The 15,835-nt window shown below is 48.9% G+C and overlaps 9 non-coding genes across 9 annotated transcripts; 3 read left to right on the forward strand and 6 right to left on the reverse strand.

Annotated features, from left to right (window-relative positions):
- Window positions 1-8,575: 8,575 nt before the first annotated feature.
- Trnap-cgg lies at window positions 8,576-8,647 on the reverse strand. Its single transcript has one exon. It is a non-coding gene; the product is annotated as a tRNA-Pro (tRNA).
- A 235-nt stretch (window positions 8,648-8,882) lies between these two features.
- Window positions 8,883-8,955, forward strand: Trnav-uac. The gene has a single exon. It is a non-coding gene; the product is annotated as a tRNA-Val (tRNA).
- Window positions 8,956-9,556: 601 nt separating this feature from the next.
- On the reverse strand, window positions 9,557-9,628 carry Trnap-ugg. Its single transcript has one exon. It is a non-coding gene; the product is annotated as a tRNA-Pro (tRNA).
- A 1,639-nt stretch (window positions 9,629-11,267) lies between these two features.
- Window positions 11,268-11,339, reverse strand: Trnap-cgg. Its single transcript has one exon. It is a non-coding gene; the product is annotated as a tRNA-Pro (tRNA).
- Window positions 11,340-11,574: 235 nt separating this feature from the next.
- On the forward strand, window positions 11,575-11,647 carry Trnav-uac. Its single transcript has one exon. It is a non-coding gene; the product is annotated as a tRNA-Val (tRNA).
- Window positions 11,648-12,248: 601 nt separating this feature from the next.
- Window positions 12,249-12,320, reverse strand: Trnap-ugg. The gene has a single exon. It is a non-coding gene; the product is annotated as a tRNA-Pro (tRNA).
- A 1,639-nt stretch (window positions 12,321-13,959) lies between these two features.
- Window positions 13,960-14,031, reverse strand: Trnap-cgg. Its single transcript has one exon. It is a non-coding gene; the product is annotated as a tRNA-Pro (tRNA).
- Window positions 14,032-14,266: 235 nt separating this feature from the next.
- Window positions 14,267-14,339, forward strand: Trnav-uac. Its single transcript has one exon. It is a non-coding gene; the product is annotated as a tRNA-Val (tRNA).
- Window positions 14,340-14,940: 601 nt separating this feature from the next.
- Trnap-ugg lies at window positions 14,941-15,012 on the reverse strand. The gene has a single exon. It is a non-coding gene; the product is annotated as a tRNA-Pro (tRNA).
- Between the last annotated feature and the right edge of the window lie 823 nt (window positions 15,013-15,835).

Genomic DNA, 15,835 nt, shown 5'->3' on the forward strand with positions numbered 1-15,835 from the left:
GACCAGCGTTCAAGGCGAATGCTCTTTACATCACCATACTTCTGTAGACCCTCCTTAAGATAGACATTATCCACCTCCGGTGGAAGGTTGTAAACACGAACATTGGTATACGTGATGGAAGCATTGGAAAGCAGCACGGTACTTACAGAATCATCCCGATGCCGAAAGAGAACTTGATGACCATATTTAGAAAGAATTTTATCAACCTGAAGTGGGTCCATAAACTTAACAAAGAAAACATACAGTTCGGTATCAAAATAAGCAGTGTGCACCTGATCCGAATGAACACCAAAGGTATCTACCAACCAATCATGAATCTCAAGAGAACTAGGTTGCACATGGCGGGTTGACTTGTCAAAAGCAAAACTAACTGTAGCCTGACGAGGAATAACCTGGGACGACATTTTCAAAATATGCGGTTGAAACCGCTACACAAAAAACACTGAAATAAGGACAGAAAGTAACACAAGGTACGAAACAACGACGGAGAAACACTCACAGAAGTTGCAACACAACACGTAAACAAAAACGATAGTCCACAATACGTAACGCTACGGCGGAGCGGAAGACTAGGCACGTCCACACTGCACGGCGTCTAAAGCGGAACTGCGTACCCCTAGACCAACGAGCCACCTGGCTGGAGCAGTCAAGTTAATCCCAAGTAGTGCGCCTCACAGGGAACACAAACTTTCACGTGAATTCGCAAGATAAACGCTTTCTGCAGGCAGCACTCACCACTCATGAGAAGAATATTAAAGGCAACGAATAAAAAGCGAAATAACTGCATCGAGCACTGCTTATGAACAGCCGGCAGTGCCTCAGTTTCGGTATGTGGTTTCTCAGGGTTAAGAGAAGGCGAATGCACTAAACAAAAGAACATCGGGAAACCAAGCACCAACTCGTAACGAAAAGATTGCACAATATACTGCAAGCAAAATTTCCAGAAGACGGATACTGAAGACGCCGCAGACAAAAGAATTATTCTATGCAGTAACGAATATCTAGGAAGCGTGAATTGCATGTGCTGCTCCACCACACAACTTCTTTTGATACTGTTTTACTTATTCTAAATTTTCATTACCTCATCGTCTCTAGAATACTGTGCGGTTATCACCTGGTTTCCAACAGCGATAGTAGTAAGTAAATCGACTACAAAGTCTTTCAAAGTAGGTCAGACACAAAAAAAAAATCGGAGCTGCGTGTAGCTCATGTCATTCTGCTTTCAATCGTGAATCTCCGGCTGGGAGTAGTGGCGTACTTCTGTAATCCAAGCTTCTGGGAGGCCGTTGTGTGGGAGAGATCTGGAAACAACTACAGATTCGACCGTTCCACGAGCTCAGGAACGGCCGCGATGCCTTCATCGAGCTCTGCAGATCGACAGATGATAGTGTGGAAATTTCGGCAAGCGGTGGCTAAGGGTTAAGAGAAGCCAAACGCACTAAACACAAGAAAGTCGGGAAACCGAAGCACACAACTTATAACGAAAAGATTGCGGAATGCAGTGCGAAAGCAAAACTTCGAGAAGACCAACTCTGAAGCCATCGGCGAGCTAGGAATTATTCCGCACAAGAAGCGATCATGTAGGAAGAGCGAGCCGAAGCTGTCGCTCGACCACACAATAAATTTTTGCTTAATCCCAATTTGCAGTACCGGTTCGACACTAGAATACTGCGCCTTGGTTCTTCCAAAAGCGATAGTAATAAGCACGTCCACTGCAGTGTCATTTGGGGTAGTGAGTCAGACATGGGGAGGACATGAGGCGGGTGGAATATGCAACGACAGGGGCATTGCAGGGCGGCCGCCGACTCCTTGGGCTGTGGCGCACCGGTGCCGGCGGCGGCCTGGCTGGGCTGCTGGTGCCTCCATGTAGAGCTGCCGCCGAGCCCAGGCACCGTGCCGCTAACGAAGCGATTGCCTTTGGTGACATCTTTTGCAATAACGACTGCGCGAATCGACGGTATCTCGTAAGGAAGGAAAGAGCAGCAGCTGCCGCCGAGCCCAGGCGCCGTGCCTAACACGCAGAAGGTCCCCGGCTCGATTGCGGGCGGAAACCCGTTTTCGTCGCACTCAGCAAGACACTTGCTACGATCTCTACTGTGACCATTTAAATCAACTTCAAACGTTCCATCAGCAGGGTGCACATGGCTCAAATGAAACATGAAACGGTTTCAGAACTGGTTGTCGGATTTTAGCGCTGACTTGGAGGCCTGGAAATGCGCGAAACAGCCGCCGCCATGCGATTTGTTACCGCACCGTTGTACAAAACGCAAGGGCTCGTCCGGGATTTGAACCCGGGACCTCCTGCACCCGAAGCAGGAATCATACCCCTTTTTTTTTTTTTTTTTTTTACGCCTTAACCACTTTTTTTTTTTTTGATTTGAACCCGGGACCTCCTGCACCCTAAGCAGGAATCATACCCCTTTTTTTTTTTTTTTTTTTTTTTAAATGCCTGCAATTCAGTCTCAGCTCATTATGAGCAAATGAAAGCGTAATTATTATTCCTCTAACAAATATATCTATTGAAAAAAAAAAAATATTAAGGAACATCCACAACACAGCCACTTCAAAAGAAGTACACTACTGAAATTGAAATCCTAAAACATGACTATATAATGTAGACTGCTTTGTGAAAAAAAAAAAAAAAAAAAAAAAAAAAAAAAAAAAAAAAAAAAAAAAAAACACGGAAACTTCAGTCCTGGTGTAGAGAAGAAACATACATAAAGGCGGCAAATCCAGAAACAGTATAAAAGAAAATGGCTCACACAGGTGACCTTAGCCAACACCCTCTCTTTCAAATGTCAGGCTAAGCATATTGGCAAAATCATCTCGGAGGCCTGGCAATCGCAAGCGCTGCCAGTAAGCAGTAAGCATGTACTGCCGAAACGCTAGGTGTCCATCCTCTTCATGACAACTGTTGACAAAATGTACGAAATGGCCAATCAACCACATGACGGTATGGAGCTTCGTTCGCGGAAAAAAGGAAGAATCGGGCCGGACGATGATGTCAATAGTATAAGCGGCTTCAGCAGACCTAGTGACAAAGGCAAGTTGTTTCCTGAGCCAACGCCAATTAGCAAGGTGCCCACAGCAGGTGAATCGATGTTCAAGGGTATCCACGAGACCACACCGAGTACAGGTGTCCGTGTCAGAAAGACCAATACGGTGCAGTCGTACATTGGTGGGAACCAAATTATTTATTACCCTATACCACGTGGACGCCACGGCCATAGAGTGGATCGGCAGACTAACGTTCTTCCAGACGTTCCTCCAGGACACAGATGGAGACGCCAGTTCTATTGGATTGGGACCGGCCAGCCCCTCCCAGCGGGCAATCAAGCCCTTGGTCGTTGGCACCGGTCGCCGCAAGAAGACGTCACCGAGGTAACTCACCGCAATGTAGAATTCCCGAATGTGTTTCAACTTAAAATTTAGGCGTCCGACATCGACAGGTGGAGCAAGGCTCGCCGGACGCACAACAGTAAAAAGCCTGGATGTAATCGAAGTCACTTCTTGCGTAACAATTAGAGTCGTTCGGCGGACGTACAAAGCAGACGCCTTGCGAGTAATGTCAGAGAGGCCCAAGCCTCCGGAGATACGCGGTTTCGTCATTACCTCGTAACGTAACTTGAATAGATGGCCCTTCCATATAAACCTGCTAGACAATTGGCGCAACCTTTTCGCCACCATCATGGGAAGTGGGAACAGCTGAGCAACATAATAAGCTTTACATAGAACGTAGGTGTCTAAAATTCTGACTTTTTGCAAAATGGTAGCAGAGCGCTGCTCATGGACCATCAGGGCCCCCTGTATCTTCTCGGTGACCGATTTCCAATTGAGAGCCGCCATTTTTAGAGGACACCGATCAATGATAATCCCCAAGGACGTATGGCGATCGACAACAGTGGCCCAAGGGACGTCAGCATCGCGAAATCCTCGAATATCAAGGAACTTACATTTACCCTGATTGAGATGCGCTCCAGAGACACGACAGTATGCATCAACTGCCCCTTTCAACAACGGGATATCATCACGTTGACGGAGGAGAACAACGACATCATCCGCATATGCCTTAACCGAGAGCTTCCCACCAGAGAGGGACATACCCTGAAGCTTGAGAGCAATAGTCCGAAGCAGCGGTTCCAGGGACAATACGAATAAAGACATAGAGAGCGGACTACCCTGCGGCACTCCGCGGCGGATAGCAATGGGCGGCGTCAGCTGCCCATTGACTGACACCCGAGCTGTTATTCCCCTATACAAATTGCCAAGAACACCACGTGATGAAGCGTTAAAACCTATTGTACCTAAAACACGATCTAAAAACACATGACTGACGTGATCAAAAGCCTTATGAAAATCAAGGAAGGCAAAGGCACAATGTACGTTTGTAACCGCCGCAACCGAGACAACATCCCGATATTCGGCTACTGGTGTCAGAATAGATCTATCATGAAAACAACATTGATGTGCACCAATCACACCCCGAAGCAGAGAAGACAACCGGCTATTGAGCGCTCTAGCAGCTGTCTTGTAGTCAAAATTCAGCAATGTGAGCGGACGAAGATTGGCAGCAGATAAACGACCAGAAGACTTCGGAATTAAAACAATTTTCCCTACTTTAAAATCGGCAGGCACATCCATCCCCCTGACAATCTCATTTAAAATCTGCGTAAAAATGCCACCCAAAAGAGGCCAAAAACGGAGATAAAATTCTTTAGGCAGGCCGTCTGGACCCGGCGATTTACTGGACGGAGAGCGAGCAATAAAATCGAAAACCTCATCTACCTGGAACTCCCGGAGAAATTCGCCGTTCGCGTCAGGCGTGATCGTCGCAGTTAGATCCCCAAGGACATCATCCGAAAGAGACTCACCAGAATCATCGGCAGAATAGAGACTAGCGTAATACTGATGGAGAGCACGAACCATTTCCTCCTGTGCAATAAGCTGCCGTCCATCATCCACCGTAAGAGAAGAGATGAAGGAGCGACGACGACGAGTGTGATGCCGTAGCAGGTGGTACAAGGATGTCAGCTCACCTTCAACAAGAGAGTGAGGTTTGGACTTAACTCGCAGACCATCCATCTGTCGTCGTTTAAGGCTCAAGAGCTTGGCTTTAATACGACGAACATCATGGATCCGCAGAGGAGAGGTACCCGCCGCGTCATATAGTTCACGCAGGACAGAGTAGTAATATTCATACGTGTTCTTAAAATCACGCGCCCTTGCAGCACAGTAAAAAATCAAAGTCTGACGAATCTTGGGCTTGGCAAACGCAGTCCACCAAACCAGCAAGGAGGGGTATCGCGGGACAGAGCGAAGACACCGCTCCCACACGCCACTTATAACATCATCCATAGCACTGTCGGCAAGGTGGGAAACATTTAACATCCACTGGGAACGATAAAGTTTTGCAGGTTGGTGACTAAGATTTACAGTTGCAGTAAAAGCACAATGGTCAGAAAAACTAGTAGGAATAACATCGACAGAAAGAATTTTATCACATAAAAAATCAGATAAATAGAATCTGTCGAGTCTACTGCATGAGGACGCGGTAAAAAACGTATATTTCACCAGGGTTGGATGTTTGTGTTCCCAAACATCACGCAGATGCATCGTACGAACTAAGTCATGTAAATCACGGCAATAATTAAAATTGGGGGACTGGTCTTCAGGGCGTAAAACACAATTAAAATCGCCTCCGAGCAGGAGACTCCGAGGACTCTGGCGCAAAAGATAAATAAGCTCTTCTTTATAAAAGCGCGAGCGAGCCACAGTGTGACCCGAACCAGAGGGGGCATACAAAACAACGAGGCGGAGATCAAAAAGACGACAACCAATCCCACGGCCAGAGTCAAGGAATTCAATGTCAGTAATAGGAATGCCCTCTCGAAAGAAAAGAGCAGTTCCTGTTGAATATTCCGGCGCGACATTAAAAACAGTTTGAAATCCAGGTAGAGAGAGATCAGAAAACAACACTTCCTGCAAGAACACTACGTCCGCACAGGCGTCGTAAATAAACTGCCGCAAAGAGGCAATGCGAACGTCGGACTCAATACGGTTAACATTTAAGGTAAGAAAGGTGTATGCTTGAACCATAGAGAGAAAAGCGAGAAAACAAATCACCTACACCGACGCACCAGCGTCACAGTCCATAGCAGGGGTGACGGAGGCATCCGAGGGAGGGGGACTGCTACCCCGTTCCGCGGATCCCTTACGTTTCGGTTTTTTACGAACAGCATTAACGTTCGGCTGAACGCGTAACTTGCGTCGGCTGACGGGCAAGGAAACTTCAGCCGCCGGTGACGTAGGAGGGTCAAGTTCTGTATCCGACACCACCCGCGCCGGTCCACATGCGGGATCCGGGGTCGCGGGGGAAACATCCGACAAAACGGAATGGTCAACACCTGCACTAGCTTCCGGCAAACATGGACTGCACGGAGGCGAAACGTGAGCAGGAAGGTCCGAGGCCGCAGAGTTGGAAGGAAGCGGAGCAGCTCCGCTGGCAGAGGTATGGGGCAGCGAAGCAGGAAGTTGTCGCGGCTCCACTTGTTGTGACATCGAAGTCGGTTCGGAAGACGGCGCCAACAGGCCCGACCGACGACCCGACTCGAGAGAAGCTGCGTCGGAGGCCGGAGGGGCGCCAGCAGCCGCCACCGGAACCGCTACCTCAGGAGGGCAGGGAGCAGCTACAGTACACAGTGGCTCGGAGGATGCCGGTCGCTCGGACTGGGGCATCTCAGGGAGATCCTCATCCGTACTATTTCCATCGTGTGGGCGACGCCTCTTATTATTCAAAAGTGGCACACCCACCTGAGGGACAGACGGAACAACATCAGATTTAGCACGCAAAGGAGGAAATTCTGTGTCAGGGGTGCGCAAAACCTGTGGCGGAGCGCTACTACCACTGGACTGTGCTACACCAAGAGCAGAACCACCTGCAACGAGGTCAGCGACCGTTAACTTGCGACGCTGTTCGAGAGAATTTTTTAAAACAAAAACTCTCCGCGGACAGTCGGTACGCACGTGACCACTTTCATTGCACAAAAAACAGGTGCCAACCTGACCACTATATGTTACATGGACACGATATCCACCGATCTGCAGGTGAGATGGAATATTCTGCTTAACGTGCATTTCGACTGAACGAATACCACTGTAACATTGCAGGCGATGTTGGCTTGACCAGCGTTCAAGGCGAATGCTCTTTACATCACCATACTTCTGTAGACCCTCCTTAAGATAGACATTATCCACCTCCGGTGGAAGGTTGTAAACACGAACATTGGTATACGTGATGGAAGCATTGGAAAGCAGCACGGTACTTACAGAATCATCCCGATGCCGAAAGAGAACCTGATGACCATATTTAGAAAGAATTTTATCAACCTGAAGTGGGTCCATAAACTTAACAAAGAAAGCATACAGTTCGGTATCAAAATAAGCAGTGTGCACCTGATCCGAATGAACACCAAAGGTATCTACCAACCAATCATGAATCTCAAGAGAACTAGGTTGCACATGGCGGGTTGACTTGTCAAAAGCAAAACTAACTGTAGCCTGACGAGGAATAACCTGGGACGACATTTTCAAAATATGCGGTCGAAACCGCTACACAAAAAACACTGAAATAAGGACAGAAAGTAACACAAGGTACGAAACAACGACGGAGAAATACTCTCAGAAGTTGCAACACAACACGTAACAAAAACGATAGTCCACTATACGTAACGCTACGGCGGAGCGGAAGACTAGGCACGTCCACACTGCACGGCGTCTAAAGCAGAACTGTGAAAGATTGCGGAATGCAGTGCGAAAGCAAAACTTCGAGAAGACCAACTCTGAAGCCATCGGCGAGCTAGGAATTATTCCGCACAAGAAGCGATCATGTAGGAAGAGCGAGCCGAAGCTGTCGCTCGACCACACAATAAATTTTTGCTTAATCCCAATTTGCAGTACCGGTTCGACACTAGAATACTGCGCCTTGGTTCTTCCAAAAGCGATAGTAATAAGCACGTCCACTGCAGTGTCATTTGGGGTAGTGAGTCAGACATGGGGAGGATATGAGGCGGGTGGAATATGCAACGACAGGGGCATTGCAGGGCGGCCGCCGACTCCTTGGGCTGTGGCGCACCGGTGCCGGCGGCGGCCTGGCTGGGCTGCTGGTGCCTCCATGTAGAGCTGCCGCCGAGCCCAGGCACCGTGCCGCTAACGAAGCGATTGCCTTTGGTGACATCTTTTGCAATAACGACTGCGCGAATCGACGGTATCTCGTAAGGAAGGAAAGAGCAGCAGCTGCCGCCGAGCCCAGGCGCCGTGCCTAACACGCAGAAGGTCCCCGGCTCGATTGCGGGCGGAAACCCGTTTTCGTCGCACTCAGCAAGACACTTGCTACGATCTCTACTGTGACCATTTAAATCAACTTCAAACGTTCCATCAGCAGGGTGCACATGGCTCAAATGAAACATGAAACGGTTTCAGAACTGGTTGTCGGATTTTAGCGCTGACTTGGAGGCCTGGAAATGCGCGAAACAGCCGCCGCCATGCGATTTGTTACGCACCGTTGTACAAAACGCAAGGGCTCGTCCGGGATTTGAACCCGGGACCTCCTGCACCCGAAGCAGGAATCATACCCCTAGACCAACGAGCCTATTCGTTCCGAAAACGCACTGCATGTGAATGACGCCACCTTTGATGGTCTCACCATGTAGGGCTGCAGCTCAGCCAGCGTTCTCCCTGTCTGTCGCGGTTGGATTGTTTCCATCGACGTCTTTTACTACAGGAACTTCACGAATCGGAGGGAGCTCGTAGCCGATGCCCTTGCTAACACAGAAGACAAACTGTTGCTATTACGAGTCTCCGGGTGGTACATGAAAAGAACCGTCGTTTCCGTGGTGTAGCGGTTATCACGTCTGCTTTACACGCAGAAGGTCCCCGGTTCGATCCCGGGCGGGAACACAACAATTTTAATCTATATTTCGGATTTCATTTCCGAGATGACCTCACGTCCGCGTATGCAGAGACAAGCAATGTCGTATGCTAGACGGATAGGGCGTCATTTTACGGTCAAATACTGTTGCTCTCTTATTGCACCGGTATTTGGTAACTGAGAACGCCCCTAGCTCCATTATGGCTGGCAAAATTTATAATCCGGTTCTTCAGGGCTACTTCAAGTGCGCTTGCTACTGGCTTTCCTGAGCTCACCCTACTCGCCTTGTCACAGCTCTGTCAAAGTGTGATGCTAACTAATAATGAGAAACTCTTAGCCACGCTCAATCTTACATGCCACCCCTTGGTTGTTGCCGTCGCTAGTAAGATGAGGGTAGACTGTCGCACAATTAAGCTGAATCTCCACTCACGGTGCACATATCCCGCAAAGACAACCTTGTTTTCCGTTGCATGCAAAATTACCGTCTGCTTTTCTACCGAATTCCACCTACGTACTTTACTGGTGCCGCATTCTTGTTATATCCACGTGCTATAACAGGCGTCTACTCTTCATTGAGGAGCTGCAACCGGGGCTGAGTTCCACCTACTCTTCAGCACGGTCAAAATGGCAGGGCTCGTCCGGGATTTGAACCCGGGACCTCCTGCACCCAAAGCAGGAATCATACCCCTAGACCAACGAGCCACCTGGCTGGAGCAGTCAAGTTAATCCCAAGTAGTGCGCCTCACAGGGAACACAAACTTTCACGTGAATTCGCAAGATAAACGCTTTCTGCAGGCAGCACTCACCACTCATGAGAAGAATATTAAAGGCAACGAATAAAAAGCGAAATAACTGCATCGAGCACTGCTTATGAACAGCCGGCAGTGCCTCAGTTTCGGTATGTGGTTTCTCAGGGTTAAGAGAAGGCGAATGCACTAAACAAAAGAGCATCGGGAAACCAAGCACCAACTCATAACGAAAAGATAGCACAATATACTGCAAGCAAAATTTCCAGAAGACGGATACTGAAGACGCCGCAGACAAAAGAATTATTCTATGCAGTAACGAATATCTAGGAAGCGTGAATTGCATGTGCTGCTCCACCACACAACTTCTTTTGATACTGTTTTACTTATTCTAAATTTTCATTACCTCATCGTCTCTAGAATACTGTGCGGTTATCACCTGGTTTCCAACAGCGATAGTAGTAAGTAAATCGACTACAATGTCTTTCAAAGTAGGTCAGACACAAAAAAAAAAATCGGAGCTGCGTGTAGCTCATGTCATTTTGCTTTCAATCGTGAATCTCCGGCTGGGAGTAGTGGCGTACTTCTGTAATCCAAGCTTCTGGGAGGCCGTTGTGTGGGAGAGATCTGGAAACAACTACAGATTCGACCGTTCCACGAGCTCAGGAACGGCCGCGATGCCTTCATCGAGCTCTGCAGATCGACAGATGATAGTGTGGAAATTTCGGCAAGCGGTGGCTAAGGGTTAAGAGAAGCCAAACGCACTAAACACAAGAAAGTCGGGAAACCGAAGCACACAACTTATAACGAAAAGATTGCGGAATGCAGTGCGAAAGCAAAACTTCGAGAAGACCAACTCTGAAGCCATCGGCGAGCTAGGAATTATTCCGCACAAGAAGCGATCATGTAGGAAGAGCGAGCCGAAGCTGTCGCTCGACCACACAATAAATTTTTGCTTAATCCCAATTTGCAGTACCGGTTCGACACTAGAATACTGCGCCTTGGTTCTTCCAAAAGCGATAGTAATAAGCACGTCCACTGCAGTGTCATTTGGGGTAGTGAGTCAGACATGGGGAGGATATGAGGCGGGTGGAATATGCAACGACAGGGGCATTGCAGGGCGGCCGCCGACTCCTTGGGCTGTGGCGCACCGGTGCCGGCGGCGGCCTGGCTGGGCTGCTGGTGCCTCCATGTAGAGCTGCCGCCGAGCCCAGGCACCGTGCCGCTAACGAAGCGATTGCCTTTGGTGACATCTTTTGCAATAACGACTGCGCGAATCGACGGTATCTCGTAAGGAAGGAAAGAGCAGCAGCTGCCGCCGAGCCCAGGCGCCGTGCCTAACACGCAGAAGGTCCCCGGCTCGATTGCGGGCGGAAACCCGTTTTCGTCGCACTCAGCAAGACACTTGCTACGATCTCTACTGTGACCATTTAAATCAACTTCAAACGTTCCATCAGCAGGGTGCACATGGCTCAAATGAAACATGAAACGGTTTCAGAACTGGTTGTCGGATTTTAGCGCTGACTTGGAGGCCTGGAAATGCGCGAAACAGCCGCCGCCATGCGATTTGTTACGCACCGTTGTACAAAACGCAAGGGCTCGTCCGGGATTTGAACCCGGGACCTCCTGCACCCGAAGCAGGAATCATACCCCTAGACCAACGAGCCTATTCGTTCCGAACACGCACTGCATGTGAATGACGCCACCTTTGATGGTCTCACCATGTAGGGCTGCAGCTCAGCCAGCGTTCTCCCTGTCTGTCGCGGTTGGATTGTTTCCATCGACGTCTTTTACTACAGGAACTTCACGAATCGGAGGGAGCTCGTAGCCGATGCCCTTGCTAACACAGAAGACAAACTGTTGCTATTACGAGTCTCCGGGTGGTACATGAAAAGAACCGTCGTTTCCGTGGTGTAGCGGTTATCACGTCTGCTTTACACGCAGAAGGTCCCCGGTTCGATCCCGGGCGGGAACACAACAATTTTAATCTATATTTCGGATTTCATTTCCGAGATGACCTCACGTCCGCGTATGCAGAGACAAGCAATGTCGTATGCTAGACGGATAGGGCGTCATTTTACGGTCAAATACTGTTGCTCTCTTATTGCACCGGTATTTGGTAACTGAGAACGCCCCTAGCTCCATTATAACTGGCAAAATTTATAATCCGGTTCTTCTGGGCTACTTCAAGTGCGCTTGCTACTGGCTTTCCTGAGCTCACCCTACTCGCCTTGTCACAGCTCTGTCAAAGTGTGATGCTAACTAATAATGAGAAACTCTTAGCCACGCTCAATCTTACATGCCACCCCTTGGTTGTTGCCGTCGCTAGTAAGATGAGGGTAGACTGTCGCACAATTAAGCTGAATCTCCACTCACGGTGCACATATCCCGCAAAGACAACCTTGTTTTCCGTTGCATGCAAAATTACCGTCTGCTTTTCTACCGAATTCCACCTACGTACTTTACTGGTGCCGCATTCTTGTTATATCCACGTGCTATAACAGGCGTCTACTCTTCATTGAGGAGCTGCAACCGGGGCTGAGTTCCACCTACTCTTCAGCACGGTCAAAATGGCAGGGCTCGTCCGGGATTTGAACCCGGGACCTCCTGCACCCAAAGCAGGAATCATACCCCTAGACCAACGAGCCACCTGGCTGGAGCAGTCAAGTTAATCCCAAGTAGTGCGCCTCACAGGGAACACAAACTTTCACGTGAATTCGCAAGATAAACGCTTTCTGCAGGCAGCACTCACCACTGATGAGAAGAATATTAAAGGCAACGAATAAAAAGCGAAATAACTGCATCGAGCACTGCTTATGAACAGCCGGCAGTGCCTCAGTTTCGGTATGTGGTTTCTCAGGGTTAAGAGAAGGCGAATGCACTAAACAAAAGAACATCGGGAAACCAGGCACCAACTCGTAACGAAAAGATTGCACAATATACTGCAAGCAAAATTTCCAGAAGACGGATACTGAAGACGCCGCAGACAAAAGAATTATTCTATGCAGTAACGAATATCTAGGAAGCGTGAATTGCATGTGCTGCTCCACCACACAACTTCTTTTGATACTGTTTTACTTATTCTAAATTTTCATTACCTCATCGTCTCTAGAATACAGTGCGGTTATCACCTGGTTTCCAACAGCGATAGTAGTAAGTAAATCGACCACAAAGTCTTTCAAAGTAGGTCAGACACAAAAAAAAAATCGGAGCTGCGTGTAGCTCATGTCATTCTGCTTTCAATCGTGAATCTCCGGCTGGGAGTAGTGGCGTACTTCTGTAATCCAAGCTTCTGGGAGGCCGTTGTGTGGGAGAGATCTGGAAACAACTACAGATTCGACCGTTCCACGAGCTCAGGAACGGCCGCGATGCCTTCATCGAGCTCTGCAGATCGACAGATGATAGTGTGGAAATTTCGGCAAGCGGTGGCTAAGGGTTAAGAGAAGCCAAACGCACTAAACACAAGAAAGTCGGGAAACCGAAGCACACAACTCATAACGAAAAGATTGTGGAATGCAGTGCGAAAGCAAAACTTCGAGAAGACCAACTCTGAAGCCATCGGCGAGCTAGGAATTATTCCGCACAAGAAGCGATCATGTAGGAAGAGCGAGCCGAAGCTGTCGCTCGACCACACAATAAATTTTTGCTTAATCCCAATTTGCAGTACCGGTTCGACACTAGAATACTGCGCCTTGGTTCTTCCAAAAGCGATAGTAATAAGCACGTCCACTGCAGTGTCATTTGGGGTAGTGAGTCAGACATGGGGAGGATATGAGGCGGGTGGAATATGCAACGACAGGGGCATTGCAGGGCGGCCGCCGACTCCTTGGGCTGTGGCGCACCGGTGCCGGCGGCGGCCTGGCTGGGCTGCTGGTGCCTCCATGTAGAGCTGCCGCCGAGCCCAGGCACCGTGCCGCTAACGAAGCGATTGCCTTTGGTGGCATCTTTTGCAATAACGACTGCGCGAATCGACTGTATCTCGTAAGGAAGGAAAGAGCAGCAGCTGCCGCCGAGCCCAGGCGCCGTGCCTAACACGCAGAAGGTCCCCGGCTCGATTGCGGGCGGAAACCCGTTTTCGTCGCACTCAGCAAGACACTTGCTACGATCTCTACTGTGACCATTTAAATCAACTTCAAACGTTCCATCAGCAGGGTGCACATGGCTCAAATGAAACATGAAACGGTTTCAGAACTGGTTGTCGGATTTTAGCGCTGACTTGGAGGCCTGGAAATGCGCGAAACAGCCGCCGCCATGCGATTTGTTACCGCACCGTTGTACAAAACGCAAGGGCTCGTCCGGGATTTGAACCCGGGACCTCCTGCACCCGAAGCAGGAATCATACCCCTAGACCAACGAGCCTATTCGTTCCGAAAACGCACTGCATGTGAATGACGCCACCTTTGATGGTCTCACCATGTAGGGCTGCAGCTCAGCCAGCGTTCTCCCTGTCTGTCGCGGTTGGATTGTTTCCATCGACGTCTTTTACTACAGGAACTTCACGAATCGGAGGGAGCTCGTAGCCGATGCCCTTGCTAACACAGAAGACAAACTGTTGCTATTACGAGTCTCCGGGTGGTACATGAAAAGAACCGTCGTTTCCGTGGTGTAGCGGTTATCACGTCTGCTTTACACGCAGAAGGTCCCCGGTTCGATCCCGGGCGGGAACACAACAATTTTAATCTATATTTCGGATTTCATTTCCGAGATGACCTCACGTCCGCGTATGCAGACAAAAGCAATGTCGTATGCTAGACGGATAGGGCGTCATTTTACGGTCAAATACTGTTGCTCTCTTATTGCACCGGTATTTGGTAACTGAGAACGCCCCTAGCTCCATTATAACTGGCAAAATTTATAATCCGGTTCTTCTGGGCTACTTCAAGTGCGCTTGCTACTGGCTTTCCTGAGCTCACCCTACTCGCCTTGTCACAGCTCTGTCAAAGTGTGATGCTAACTAATAATGAGAAACTCTTAGCCACGCTCAATCTTACATGCCACCCCTTGGTTGTTGCCGTCGCTAGTAAGATGAGGGTAGACTGTCGCACAATTAAGCTGAATCTCCACTCACGGTGCACATATCCCGCAAAGACAACCTTGTTTTCCGTTGCATGCAAAATTACCGTCTGCTTTTCTACCGAATTCCACCTACGTACTTTACTGGTGCCGCATTCTTGTTATATCCACGTGCTATAACAGGCGTCTACTCTTCATTGAGGAGCTGCAACCGGGGCTGAGTTCCACCTACTCTTCAGCACGGTCAAAATGGCAGGGCTCGTCCGGGATTTGAACCCGGGACCTCCTGCACCCAAAGCAGGAATCATACCCCTAGACCAACGAGCCACCTGGCTGGAGCAGTCAAGTTAATCCCAAGTAGTGCGCCTCACAGGGAACACAAACTTTCACGTGAATTCGCAAGATAAACGCTTTCTGCAGGCAGCACTCACCACTCATGAGAAGAATATTAAAGGCAACGAATAAAAAGCGAAATAACTGCATCGAGCACTGCTTATGAACAGCCGGCAGTGCCTCAGTTTCGGTATGTGGTTTCTCAGGGTTAAGAGAAGGCGAATGCACTAAACAAAAGAACATCGGGAAACCAGGCACCAACTCGTAACGAAAAGATTGCACAATATACTGCAAGCAAAATTTCCAGAAGACGGATACTGAAGACGCCGCAGACAAAAGAATTATTCTATGCAGTAACGAATATCTAGGAAGCGTGAATTGCATGTGCTGCTCCACCACACAACTTCTTTTGATACTGTTTTACTTATTCTAAATTTTCATTACCTCATCGTCTCTAGAATACAGTGCGGTTATCACCTGGTTTCCAACAGCGATAGTAGTAAGTAAATCGACCACAAAGTCTTTCAAAGTAGGTCAGACACAAAAAAAAAATCGGAGCTGCGTGTAGCTCATGTCATTCTGCTTTCAATCGTGAATCTCCGGCTGGGAGTAGTGGCGTACTTCTGTAATCCAAGCTTCTGGGAGGCCGTTGTGTGGGAGAGATCTGGAAACAACTACAGATTCGACCGTTCCACGAGCTCAGGAACGGCCGCGATGCCTTCATCGAGCTCTGCAGATCGACAGATGATAGTGTGGAAATTTCGGCAAGCGGTGGCTAAGGGTTAAGAGAAGCCAAACGCACTAAACACAAGAAAGT

This window comes from Schistocerca piceifrons, chromosome 2, assembly GCF_021461385.2.
Source record: "Schistocerca piceifrons isolate TAMUIC-IGC-003096 chromosome 2, iqSchPice1.1, whole genome shotgun sequence".
Classification (NCBI taxonomy): domain Eukaryota; kingdom Metazoa; phylum Arthropoda; class Insecta; order Orthoptera; family Acrididae; genus Schistocerca; species Schistocerca piceifrons.